The sequence below is a fragment of the Rhea pennata genome, chromosome 2 (genome assembly GCF_028389875.1).
Source record: "Rhea pennata isolate bPtePen1 chromosome 2, bPtePen1.pri, whole genome shotgun sequence".
NCBI lineage: Eukaryota > Metazoa > Chordata > Aves > Rheiformes > Rheidae > Rhea > Rhea pennata.
This window is the reverse complement of record NC_084664.1, coordinates 67,443,158-67,456,458: the sequence shown is the minus strand read 5'-3', so window position 1 is coordinate 67,456,458 and position 13,301 is coordinate 67,443,158. Positions and strand designations below refer to the sequence as shown.

The window sequence follows — 13,301 nt, the reverse complement described above, 5'->3', positions numbered from 1 at the left end:
AAACGTAGGTAGTAGGGGATCCACTACTGAAAGAAATAGTGTGATGTTTTGTTCTTGAAAACAAAGCTGGACCTTTACAGTGAGACACGTGTCGTTTTGTGTGGTATGCACATGACTTGATCACACTTAAGTCTAAAACGCAGTAGTTGTGGGCAAAGGAAATTGTACTTTAATAGGTTCATAATATTAAAAATAGGTTAAATCTCTTAAAAGCAAGGGCTTTTCCTAATCTCTCCTTGCAGTTCTATGAACAGATTATTTTGCTTTGTAGATTTAGTTTTATGTACAATAAGAAAGAGAGCAAAATTTCCCCCCTCTCTATTACCCAATGACCTCCAGCATCTACAGTTAAAAAGTACACTACAGATGTAGGAAGACATTAATAAGGCAGGGTTCAAAGGCTGCAACCTTGTAGTTAAACTGTATACTTTTTATTTCTCTGTTCACCTTACCTGCCGAAGTTTCTGTATGACTGCACAACCTGGGTTGCGAATGAGAATACAAAGACTTAGAAAACAAGTGGTTGCTTTTAGCTTATCTAGGCAGTATGTAAATATTTTTTCATAACGAAAGAAGAAAGATATATTAGGTGCCACTAGGGTAAAATTAAGGGATAGTGTAAGGGAAATATCAATATCTTGTGAAAGGTAGATACTGACTTCACAGTCCCAGAATTCTCAACTTTGTTAGCTTGTTAGCTAATGGTGTGATATTGTAGGTCAATGTGATTAGACCTGATCGACGTATTACCAGCTGAGCTGCTTCATCAACTTTCAGCAGCACATAGCAAACCTGTCCAGATACCGTAAAGAGTTGCGACTGAAAAAGGAATCTGTGTTTTCTGGGAGAGAACTAATTTTAAAAAAGAGAAAGCTGATATGAATCACTTATCCTAATGTTCCAATTCCCTTAATTTTGTATATAGATCACTGGAAAATGATACTGGAAAAAAGTATGTCCACACTGTTGTTTTAAAGGCTCTAGTATCTGTGTGGATGAGTATGAGAGAATTTAACAAGACCAAGCATGGTGATAATTCTCTGGCAATTTGAAGTCTGAGTACTTTCTGAGCCAACAAGGATGCTTTTTTATGTTAAATTTAGAAAGTGTTATTAATGTTCCATGAACTTTTTCTATCTCATTTTGACCTTGCACAAGCTTTTAGCCGCCTCGGCATCCTGTGCAAGTAGTTATTTTAACTACAGGTTGTGTGGAAAAACTGCCGCCTTTAGTCTGTTTTGAACTTGTGACCTGCTCATTTCATTTGCATAGCAATTAATGCATAGCCTCCATGTGCCTCTTGCTGAGCCCGGCCACTCAGTGGCAGTCACAGAACTGGGAGATTAAAGTTGTGTAAACTACCTGAGGCTATAAACCTTTGTCTTTATTATGTATTGTTGAGTGCCAAACATCTTTAAAACTGCTATTATAAATAAGAAAGCACAGAATAGTCTTTGAGTAGTGGAGATTACTACTTTGCTCCAAGGCCAACAGCTTGGAGTGCAGCGTGTGTCTTACAACCTGGAACTTTGCCAAAGAGTGGGGAAAACAGTGTTGTGGCTGTGATTTAGAAAATAAACAATTATTGAGCGAATTTGCTTTGGAAGAAAAAGCCCCCAAACAAGTGTTTTTATAGAGAACTTCTATGCAATCAAAAATTAAATAAAGTTCTGAAAGGTAAGATATCAACAGTAAGACAGAAAATACTGTAAAGCCTATTCAATTAACTGTGCATCAGTTTGTATCTTGTACTGTTTGAAGATATCCATGAATGGAAAGATGTTGCAGAGAATTTTCTGCTCTGAAGAGCTTATTTTATCAGTGAACAGCTTATCAGTTTATTCTAAAGCAAAGGTTTGTTTTGCATTGTTGCATTTGAATTGTTAGGTGTTAACTCCAGAACTAGAAATATTTAGGGGGAGAGAGGTTGATGAATTTTGTTAGTGTGTGGAAGTATTTGATGTAATGGAAAGCCTCCTTATTGTGAGAAAATTGAAAAGACAATGCAAATATATTGCCTGCTGATGTCTGACACCTCTTACTGATTACACATTATAGTGAGGCATAAAACTACATCTTATTCTAGTTGTGTTATAATAGCTTTGGAGCAAATCTGTTTCTTACTGAACTCAGTAACAAAACTCCTGACGTTTAGTCCTCTGCAGCTGTTCTAGTTGACCAGTTATTCACTATATCTGAGGTCCTCGAGGACAGATGTAGTATATAAGTTTGGTAACGTTCTAAAGCCCTTCAAATATTTCCATTGTTAGAAAAGCATGACATGGTTTGTATTCAGTTGCTCATTTGTGGAACGAAGGAAGAAGAATCAGAATCTGAAGAAATCATGTTTATCTACAGGTTCCTCCTCAATGTTTGTTTTAGTCTGCTGGTGGATAATGTTTACTCATTTTCTGTTCAAACTTTTCCTTTCTTTGTCTCTTGCTCTAGATTATCATAAGAATGAAGGTGTCTGTGTTGTTTACAGCTCTTTGAGTTGCAGCATATCCTGGTATTTTTTCAAGATAAAGATATCTCCATTTCTGAAGTTGCATTCCTTGTCTGAATCATCTGTTATGTGAGAGCAACACATGGAGGTCCTTCCATTCCGCTCCTCTTTACTGGCATTCCAAACAGAAGAATTGCCATTATTGGCAATTGCCTGGAATTTGCTTCTATTTGCCTCATAACTTTCTTTCTGATGATAAGAGCAATATAAACTAATTGAAGAGGAAGGAGACTTATGATACATCTTAAATTGTTATTTGCAAATGAGCTGCTAAAATCTCTGGAGTATGAAACTGATTTTCTGCCTGTTTTTTGAAAGGTTGGGAATGCATGGAAGCCAAAGCACTAAAATACTAGTTCTGTTCCATACGTCTCCTTTGATGATCCTATACCTCTTTTATGTCCAATCTCTACTGGCACAAGGGCCATTTGTCCTCTTGGAGGAGGGCCACATACAGTAGTCTTTCCCAGTTGGATAGATGTATTGCACTCTGCAGAGACAATTCAGTCATTCTGAGTGTGTCAGTGACACACTGTACATACCCGGCTTATCAGAAAGCACTGGATTTACAGCATGCGTGTGACAAGACTCTGGTGAGGGTCAGGACCACGTATGCCTCAGTTTTTCAGTGCTGTGGTGCGAGGGTAGGGAGTGAAGCAAGCTGGATGGCGATAATACTTGAATACTTTTGTTTTCTCTGCACATTGTGAACTAGACTTCTAGATGTTTCAGCAGGTGTTGAGTCAGGGTCTTAGAGAGACTGGGTGCATCGCGGCTGCTTCTGCTGTAGCAGGTGAAACTCCCCTCCTCTTCCTCTATTCCTCCATAGGCTGGTAGACTTCACACAGCTAGAAGACTAAGTCAGGTCCCTTGGAGATGGCTCACTATTTTCCTGTGTGCACATTCTGTAATACTCTGAATATTTAAGAACACATTTTTGTTCAAATTGGGAGTTTTTTCAAATGCTTGCTTTTGGTATTACTGCTCTTACTTATTAAGTGTTTGAGGGCTGTGAAAAAACTAGCAACTCAAACCAGTCAATAAACCAGATAGTATGGTATCTAGGAGTTTTTTCCCTTATGTACTGCTATGAATGCTTGTTAGGCAGAGCAGATAAAGGAGGAGCCTTTTTGTTCTTTGCATTGAATATTAGGAGGAGTGAAGACTGGTAAATACTTTGTTAATACAGAAGGTTTCCTTTTCTACATCTACTAGAAATGTCCAATTTCCCCTTATATAAGTCTTCAAATTCATCTGTGACTCTTTTCTATTTATTTATAGAGAATTGAATAATCTGCTTTTGCCCTCCCTAACTCTCCCTTGTTCACCTAGGATAGGAGCTCTTTGGGAGTGTGGTCTTTGCAGGCTGTGTCTGTGGAATGTGGCCTAGGGGAACAAATGCTAGTTACAGCTGGAGGGCCCCAAGAGCTGTACAGGTGACAATCTCCTGTCCTGCTCACTGCTTCACCTACTGATGCTGCTGCTGGTATGGATGCCAGTTCAGTAACTGCACAAAGGCAACTCTCTGTCTCCTGGAATTGATCTGGAGTGGCATCAGCTTGCTTCATATGTATATTCTAATGACAGTCATGCTGTATAGTGCAGGTTCTTGTATAGATTTGGGGTGTGGTGTTCCCTTGCTCTCCCCGACCCGTTCTCGATGCAGAGTCTCTCAGAAAAATGGAACAATCTTTCTTGTACTGTTCTTGTACTGTGATGGATACCTTTGTTAATGTTCAGTGATCAGTTATGCTTCTGGGCAGGATTCCATTTCATCTTTCATCACCTCAGGTCTACTAAGCACAACCCTACTTGGGCTGAAGGAGGTTATCGTATGTATATGAATTAGAAGAGGGTAATGGCCACGAAGGCTGTTCATATAGCTCTCCATTATTCATGAATAGTGTATGTGGACTTCAGACGAACAGTGTCACATATCGAGATGCTTCTGTGATGACTCAGCGCAGACTCAGCCTAAGACAGGCAAGGCTTTCATAAACACCACTGCTTCGTTACATTGCTTTCTGCTGTGCTGCTTTGTGTCCAGAAATAATATTGTGGTTGGGATTTTTCTTTCTGTTCTATCTCAGTCCTACTATTCATGGTGATATTTGAAGAGTCACTGTGACAGCATTTGCAATATGTGTGAGATAAAATTATCTTTAGCTTTCAAAAATAAACGTTAAGAAATTACCTTCAGATAATCCTTATGCGGTATGACCCTAAATTTATTTTTGAGAGTATGAAATGGGCATGTGCAAAATCTCCATAGCAGCCTTTTGCTTGTTAGGGGACTGCAGTTTTTTCTGGTTAAAAGCTAACTTTTAGTTAGTATAATTGGCAATTAATTTGGACTAATAATTGCTGGAAATATTGAAAATAAAATTCTTCTGCAAAATCGAGCTGATGAAAGAGCAGATGGGAAGGAATTTTTGAAAGTAAGTTTCCTTATTTGAATATGAGAGGCATAACTTTCTTCTGGTCAGAACCAATTTGTTTTAAAAATCCTTTTAGATTTGCTGTAGTATGAAGTCCAAATCATATGTTACAGATATTCTTGAAAGAATTTTTTTTGAATTAGGCAGAACTGAGTTGTAGTTGCAAATAGGGGCATACCAGAATACTGATTCTTCAGATCTAGACCATGTTTCTAAGAACAAGTAGGGGATAAAACAGAAGGCTGCCTGGAATGTGTTCTGACAGCTGCACTGCCAAGAAATCCCTACAGCAAGCTTGCCTGAAATCCAGAGGTGATGTGTTGCTCTCAGACCCTGACCAAAGCCTGGAGGTGTGAAGTGTTACATTTTCATTTGCAGAGCTTAAGTTCAGAGAAATGCTAGTGGAAATGGAGATAAGAGTGAGTATTTAGCACGTTTTGCTTAAGTCATGGACCAGCTTTCACTCTGCTCTGTACAGTAGTTAAATTTACCAAAAATATAATTTATGGTTAGTTCTCTCACAGAATGGATGCCATAGAACATTCGTAGGGCTTCAAGTATTAAGGATCAGAGGTGGAAATAAGAAAAAAGATCAAGGCATGGGGATCATAAAACTGGTGCTATGAAATGGGAACCTTACAGGAGAGTACTTGCTGGAGCTGAGAGTGCACCACCAAAGGTGAGCAAAGAAGCATCTTATTGTCTCCTGGTAACAGTGGTCCTGGCCTCTCTAGGGAGACATGGAGATCTGCAGAGATGGCACAGGACACTAAAGTTTTTAACATTGCTAGTTCATACCAGCATATGTAGAACACCTGGCAACTTTTTATATCTTAAAATAGTATTTGTAGGATTCTCTGACTGCAAAAGGAAACAAGAGCCAGTTAAAACTTCTTACTGTATTAAGAGGTTGCTTATAATACGTGGTGGCTGAATTTGGATGCAGAGTGTCAGAGTTCTTGAATGAGTCAGTATTTTTTTAAAAAAAGTGTTTTGACAAGACAAAAAAATTTCAGGAGTTGCTGTCCTGAAAGATGTGAAAAATCCTTGGAGTTTGAAAACTGGAGCTACTGGAGAGAGTCCAGCAAAGGGCTGCAAAGATGATCAGAGGGCTGCAGCACCTGCCCTATGAGGAACGGCTGCGAGAGCTGGACCTCTTCGGCCTGGGGAAGAGAAGACTGAAGGGGGATCTTATCAATGTCTATAAGTATCTGAAGGGAGGGTGTCGAGGGGACGGGGACAAACTCTTTTCAGTTGTCCCGTGTGACAGGACAAGAGGCAATGGGCAGAAATTGAAGCACAGGAAGTTCTGCCTGAACGTGAGGGGGAATTTCTTCCCTGTGAGAGTGATGGAGCACTGGACCAGGTTGCCCAGAGAGGGTTGTGGAGTCTCCTTCTCTGGAGATCTTCAAGGCCCGCCTGGCTGCAACCCTGTCTAACATGCTCTGGGTGGCCCTGCCGTGCAGGGGAGTTGGACTAGATCATCTCCAGAGGTCCCTTCCAACTTTACTGATTCTATGATTCTGTAAAACAGGCTTTGCCAGTCAAGTTATTGCATAGCTTTATTCAGAATGTTTCCATACTATAAGTTGCAGGAATGCTTTTTTGTGAAGGTCCGTGCAAAAAATGGCATTACGAAATTTTCTCTAGCTTTCAGATTTTTCATGGCAGCATGACAGTTGCATGTCTGACTTGGTCTTACTTTTTCTGGTTTCCTCAAATGGCTATTTTGCAGGTCTTAAGCACTGTTATTTCTTTTGTCATCCTGTGCCTTTTTCTATTGCCAAGCAGGTTTCCATTCCTGATTCCTTATTGCCTTGATAAAAGGCTCTACATCTGAGCCTCAATGCAGTGGGATTACAGAATGACCCCTGGAAAAGGGACCCATTTCTTTCTCAGATTTTTGTGCTCTACCTAGTTATGAAGTCTAAACATCTATATTTCCTGTGATGCAAGTATCGTTATGATTTTTACATCCCTTTCTGATGATAACATAATATACTATTTCAATCTGGAATTGCAGCCCCCTAGGTACCACAGACTATTTCTAAGGACTTCACAAAAGTAAGCGAAGGAAAAAGCGAGCCTACTGTCAGCAGGCTTGAGTTTACTGTACAAGACTCATCTCCATTGCAACGCTTTTTGGAGTTTACACAATGAAAGATTGAAAATCACTGGCATAGTGCTCGCTCTTCTCTTGCATCATAGGAATAGAAAACTTCTTTTTCAAAAACGGCTGTGTTTAAATATTTTTCTTCATTTAAATCTATCACATTATCAGTAGCAGCAGCTGTTAGAGCATTCTTCTTTTTAATTGGGAGGAAGGTTGTTTGTTTATGGTACTTACCAGATTTCTGTATTGTATTTGGGAACTCCTGCACTCTAGGGATGTAACAGAAATTGTCTTTGGTCAGTGTGATCTTGCTTAACTGCTCTTCTATTAGATCATTACTAATTCTTCTTCCCTCACCCACTGCTGGACCCTAGAAACTCTCTTTCAGTGCAAGTACAGACTTTTCCATAAAAAATATAAGCCTATAGCAAAAATCTTGCATGCCTCTTTTGCCATTTAGGGAACCTTGGAGGCACTCAGGTTAAAAATTACTGGTTTAGAGAAATAACCTCCCTGTCAGTTAATCAGATTCCCAAACAAACTGTTGGGAGTGGGGGAAAGATAATGAAGAAGCATTTCAATACTCAGCAAACAATAGCCAAGAAAAATTTTAAATACACTTCTATTGTTTAACAATAGAAATAGGACATACGAAACTGAATCACGTAGATTAGTTCTTAAGGGCATGGTAAATCTAGTATTTTCCACTTAGTGTTCCACTTGTATGCAAATACGTATGTAGAATAAGAAGGTGATCAGGAGAAGTCAGCATGGATTTACCAAGGGGAAATCACGCTTTAGCAATCGGATAGCCTTCTCTGATAGAATGGCTGGCTTGGTAGATGAGGGGAAGCAGTGGATGTTGTCTCTCTTGACTTCAGGAAGGAATTAGACCCTGTCTCTCATAACATCCTTGTAGGCAGGCTCAGGAGGTGTGGATTAGAGGAGTGGACAGTGAGGTAGATAGAGAACTGGCTGAATGGCAGAACTCGGTTGTGATCAGTGGAACAAAGTCTAATTAGAGGCTTGTAGGTAGTGATGTCCCCTAGGGCTTGGGATACTGGGGCAAGTATTAGTCAACTTTTTCATCAATGACCTGGATAAAGGGACAGAGTGCCTCCTCAGCAACTTTGCTGCTGGTACAAAACAGAGTGTGGCTGATACACTAGAGAGCTCTGCTGCCATTCAGAGGGGACCTTGACAGGCTGGAGAGATGTGCAGAGGGGAACCTTGTGAAGTTCGATAAAAGGAGGTGCAGAGCCCTGCATCTAGAGAGAAATAACCCTGTGCCCCATGCATGTATAAGCTGGGGGCTGACCTGCTGGGGAGCAGAGAAGGATCTGGGAGTTCTGGTAGACATCAAGTAGACTATGAGCCAGCAATGTGCACTTGTGGCCAAAAAGGCTAATGGTGCCCTGGGCTGCATCAGGCAGAGCTTTGCCAGCAGGTCAAAGGAGGTGGTCTTCCCCTTCTACTCAGCCCTGGTGAGGCCTCACCTGGAGTACAGTGTCTGGTTCTGGGCTCCCCAGTGCAAGAGTGTCATGATGCTGCTGGAGCAAGTCCAGTGAAAAGCTACTAAGATGATTAGAGGACTGGAGCATCTCTCCTATGAAGAAAGGCTAAGAAAGCTGGGACTGTACAACGTGGAGAAGAGAAGGCTGAGGTGAGGGTCTTATTATTAATGTGTATATTTGAAGGGAGGATAAGACCAGGCTTTTCTTACTGGTGCCCAGTGACAGGACAAGAGGCAGCAGGCACAAACTGAAACACAGGAAGTTCCATCTGAGCATAAAGGAAGGTTTTTTTACTGTCAGGGTGACAGAGCACTGGAAGAGGTTGTCCAGAGAGGCTGTGGAGTCTCCATCCTTGGAGATACTCCACAGCCATCTTGGCATCATCCTGGGCAATGTGTTGTAGGTGACCCTGCTTGAGCAGGAGAGTTGGACTAGATCTCCAGAGGTCCTTTTCAGCCTCAGCTTTCTGTATTGAGGTTGTGATTTCTGAGAGTTCCATTTGCTTTATATACAAAGTAGATAAGTTCCTCCTCCCCTCCCCCCTTCGTTGTTTAAGAAGGGAAGAGAGAGTATGCTTTGATCATAGAGTTATTTTTTGCTTTGTGGCAAAAGAATAAATAATACCTAAAAAAAATTTCTAAATGTCTGGTGCTGAATAGGCTCTTACTGAAGCAAAAACTTCAGTTAAATACTTTAGTTCTGTTCAGTGCAATGGGAAACTGATACAACACAGTCCTCTCTCTCCCCTTGCAGCTTTTCTTTTTGTTAGTGTGAGCGGAAATGATACTTTTACTGAAACAGCACAGAAAACCCCAGCTGTGCAGGAATTGCCTGCTTCCTTAAATAAAATTGAAACCCCTAGCTTTTTACTGCAAAAATGGAAAATACGAAGTTCACTCTTAGAATGCTTGATTCACAGGCAACCTGATGATCTAACTCAGAATTTTACTCTTCCTACAGTGAAGGCTACTGATAATGTAGGTACCAGGGCTGTTGAGGAAACAGGGCCAGAGGAAGTGCTGAATACAAGGTGAATACACCTACAGTGTAGCTCAGGCAAGGACTGAAGCCCTAGGCCTGGAGTTTGCAGAGCTTTTGGGTCCATAGGCAGAAGATGCATGGCTGGAAATCCCAGGTAAGGCTAATTAGGGTTATTAAGGCCCATCAGTACCCTCTGGCTCTGACTTCTGTGAAGATTCTTTATTGTGTGAAGGTTTCCTGTGCTTTCACCAGCAACCTTAATCAAGATCACTGGCTTATTTTCATAAGGTCTGTACAAAAAGAAAAAATGTAAGCTCTTAGTCTCCTGAAGGATTTGCTGCTGCTGTTAAATTACCTGTGATGGAGAAAGAGATACTATCCATTTTGACCCTGAGTATTTAAGTATGCATTCATTTTAAATTTTGCACTTACGAGGATGAGAAAGTGTTCTGTCTACGGCTTCAGGGAAGTCATCTATTTGTTGATAAAGACATTAAACTCTCTATAAATGTTGCTTGAACATACCCACTTTCCTCCTCCTCTGAGAATAAATGTTACACTTGATCACAAAACATTCAAGACAATTCCACACTTTGCCTGAGAAGAGACAGTACCTGTGATTGCAGATTCAACAGACCTGTTCCATAACCAGTATTGCTATGTGGCCAATGCTTGCAACACTGGCTGCACTACCACTGATACAGCTGATTTCATCAACCTAGTATTGGATCTATGGCACATTCAAGTGTATAGAAGTAAAAAGGCAAGCCACTGCAGCTTTTCTGAAATGCACATGCTCACTGTCGTCTTTGACATCTGAAGAACCACAGTAGAATAGAGTTTGGAAGGGACCTCTGGAGGTCTGTGGTCCAGCATGCTGCTCAGAGCAGCTCCAGTTGTAGCAGGTTGCTCAGGGTCTTGTTCAGTCAGGTTTGGCTGTCCCCAGGTATGGAGGCTCCATAGCCTCTCTAGGCACTTGTTCCATGTCTGATGAGTCTTATAATGACAATTGTGGGTCTGGTGCTACTTGTTCTTCTACTACTGTGCAACTCTGACAAGAGTCAGGCTTCATCTTCTCTACCGCCCTTACCCTCTGCACCAGGTATGTAGCTGTAGTCTACCCTCAGGTTGTTGCCACCAGTCTGATCTGTCTCTTAACGACAAACAAAAGCAGTCTGCTTGGTCTCCCCTTGGGGGTCCTGGGCTCCAGCTCCCCCCTTCAGCCTGCAGGCCCCCTACTTGGCACCCTCCAGGATGTCACCTCCTGCCTTGCACACTCTGGACATCTCCAAAATGCACAAAGCCCTTCATGTACCCCCTCACAAGGGCCACCCAAAAGGCAACAGTCACTTCACCCCACCTATCCGCAGCACTCCAACACCACTCAGGCTCACCTTCTCCGCCAGCACTACCAGGTGTGCTCTCTGCTGTTCTTACTCCCACTGTTGTCACCACCACCCCTAGGGCCTTTTCGGCAGAGCTGCCCCTCTACCAGTCTTCTGGCCCCAGCCCTCATGGTGGCGTGATGCTGGTCCACAATGAATGCTGAATGCTGCAGTCATCTGAGGTGGGCTGACAGAAACCTTATAAAGTTAATTTCTCCAGTCTGCTGAGGTCACCTGGCAGAGGATGCGTTCTGTTCCATTGCTCCGATCCCCAGCTAAAATGCTAGCCAGCTTTGGCCCCAGTGTTGGCTGTATCTTGAGATCCATCTTAGTAATTTATATGAAATTGCCAAGCTGCTATATGCAGCTACTTTTTTCTTGTGAAGCGTAGCTTTCTAGGATGGGTCAAGGAAGGTGACACAGAGTGAAAGGAACAAGGTTCTCATCCTCTAAACTGTGAACTCTTGGGAGCTTGTGCTGTTTCTAACTATATGCTTGCATAATCCCTGACTTGCTACATGTCCCCAATTCTGGTTTGGATTCTGTTCGCTTACCATAATTTTAAAAGGTGACCTTCAAAAGTAAAGAGAGAAAGGTTAGTTCTCCTCTGTAACTTTTTAACTTTATAATTTGTAGAGAAGGCCCAAATCCATGATTTGTTGAGGAATGTTATTAGATTGGTGGAGTATTTTTTTTTTTTTTTTTTTTTCCTTTTTTGATTTCTTCCTCCCATGTGTTACTGTTTTAGGCTCTCTGCTATAGAAGGCCATGTGGTTAACAGCAGATGGTTTGGTAAGATTATGGTGCCTTAGAAACCAGGCAGCAAGACGATAGCTAAAGTATGATTGGCCTTTAGTTTAAAACTTATCAGTTTTTGTTTGGAACTTTTTTTTCTCTCCTAAACTTGAGCATTTAGCAAGATTTTGGTCCTTTTTCCATCCTGTCCCTTTAGTTAAAGTTTGAAAGCTCTTAAGCAGGGTTTTTCAGATACCAAAGAAGGCTTCTGCTGAAAAAAGAGCTTTCTATTTCTGGTAGTTAAGTACATAAATAAACATGAGGGAAAACAGTCTATTCGAGGAATTCTTTATGCATTATAAACTAGCAAAGCAAGCCAGCCAAAAAGGGTGAAATCCAATTTTTTTCCTTTACAGGTCACCTTTGAGGGCTGTGTAGATCAAGACCAGGAATTTTCATTGCTTTATGAAGCAAGTGGGGAGCCAGTGGAATTTGCAAAACACAGGTGTGTGATGGGTTTGTGTCAACCTGTGATACTACCACTTGCAGTTTTCTTTTGGCAATTGCTGTCATCCTTATGTAGGCTATTCCACTAGCTACTGTTTATTTGCTATTCCTTGATACAAATCATAGCTTTCCCTCTCATGTGACTATTAAGTTTTGAGAAAATATTGGCTGCTATCACTTGCAAAGCATTGTAGTATTTTATTTTTTTTTTTTTCCTGATCAACGAGTAAGCATACTGAGTTAAACCTTCCAGGATTTCAATGAACCTTAAAAAAAAAAAAAAAAAAGGAAAAAAGCTTTCTTTCATTTAGAATTGATTGGTATATACTTACCCTTTCTGTGTCTGCATGGCAGAAACTTCTAATCATTAAAGCCTAAACGTGCAAGTCCTGAAGAGCTGCTGTTCTGTTTCAGTTCAACACCGTAGAAAGCAATGTTCATTTGGTAAGGCAAAGAAATTATACTAGGATTAAGTAGGAGTAAATGGGAGCTAATCCAGCAGTTGAGCTTCTAGCTTGCTTTAACAGAGGATGAAAATAATCATAGAATCTCGATTATCTGAAATTTGACGGAGGGGTTTTTTTTCCTTCTCCCTTACTGTGGGAAAAATAGCTTAGATGCAATCTTCCATTTATAATATAATCTCAAAGCAATCACTTCCTTTGCTTCTCCTTGTTCTGCACTGATATTGAGCCCATACTAGACTTGAGGATTGTAGCATTGTGTATTTGAAATGACTGTGGTCAGCCTCATTCCCACACAGTGAGATTCAGGGTTGCCTATCTTTGAGTTTGGATCCTGGAACAAAGTACAGTTGTTCAGCCTAAGCACAAGACAGGCAGAGCTACAGTAGGAGATGCTGAGAGGATAAAAGCTCCCTCTGATTTTATTCAGTTTCCTCATGAAACTTCTGAATTCACCTCTTTTCTGTTTTAGAGTTAGCAAGTGGTATGTAACTAAGCTCAAACCTTTTTGGCTTTAGCTAACGTGACATGAAATCTCCAACTCAGTTTGTGGAGACTTTCTTGTGGTTCATTCAGAAGTGTTTCTGAGATCACTTTCTACACCCTGGAGGTACTCAAGACTTGAAAGCTGTGGTACTTACTGTGTTCATTGCATTTC

General features: G+C 41.1%; 1 protein-coding gene across 7 annotated transcripts in view; it reads left to right on the top strand.

Moving 5' to 3' along the window:
* EPB41L4B (erythrocyte membrane protein band 4.1 like 4B) overlaps nucleotides 1-13,301 on the top strand; it is a 179,147-nt gene that overhangs the window by 52,954 nt on the left and 112,892 nt on the right. The gene's annotated exons all lie outside the window — the stretch shown is intronic.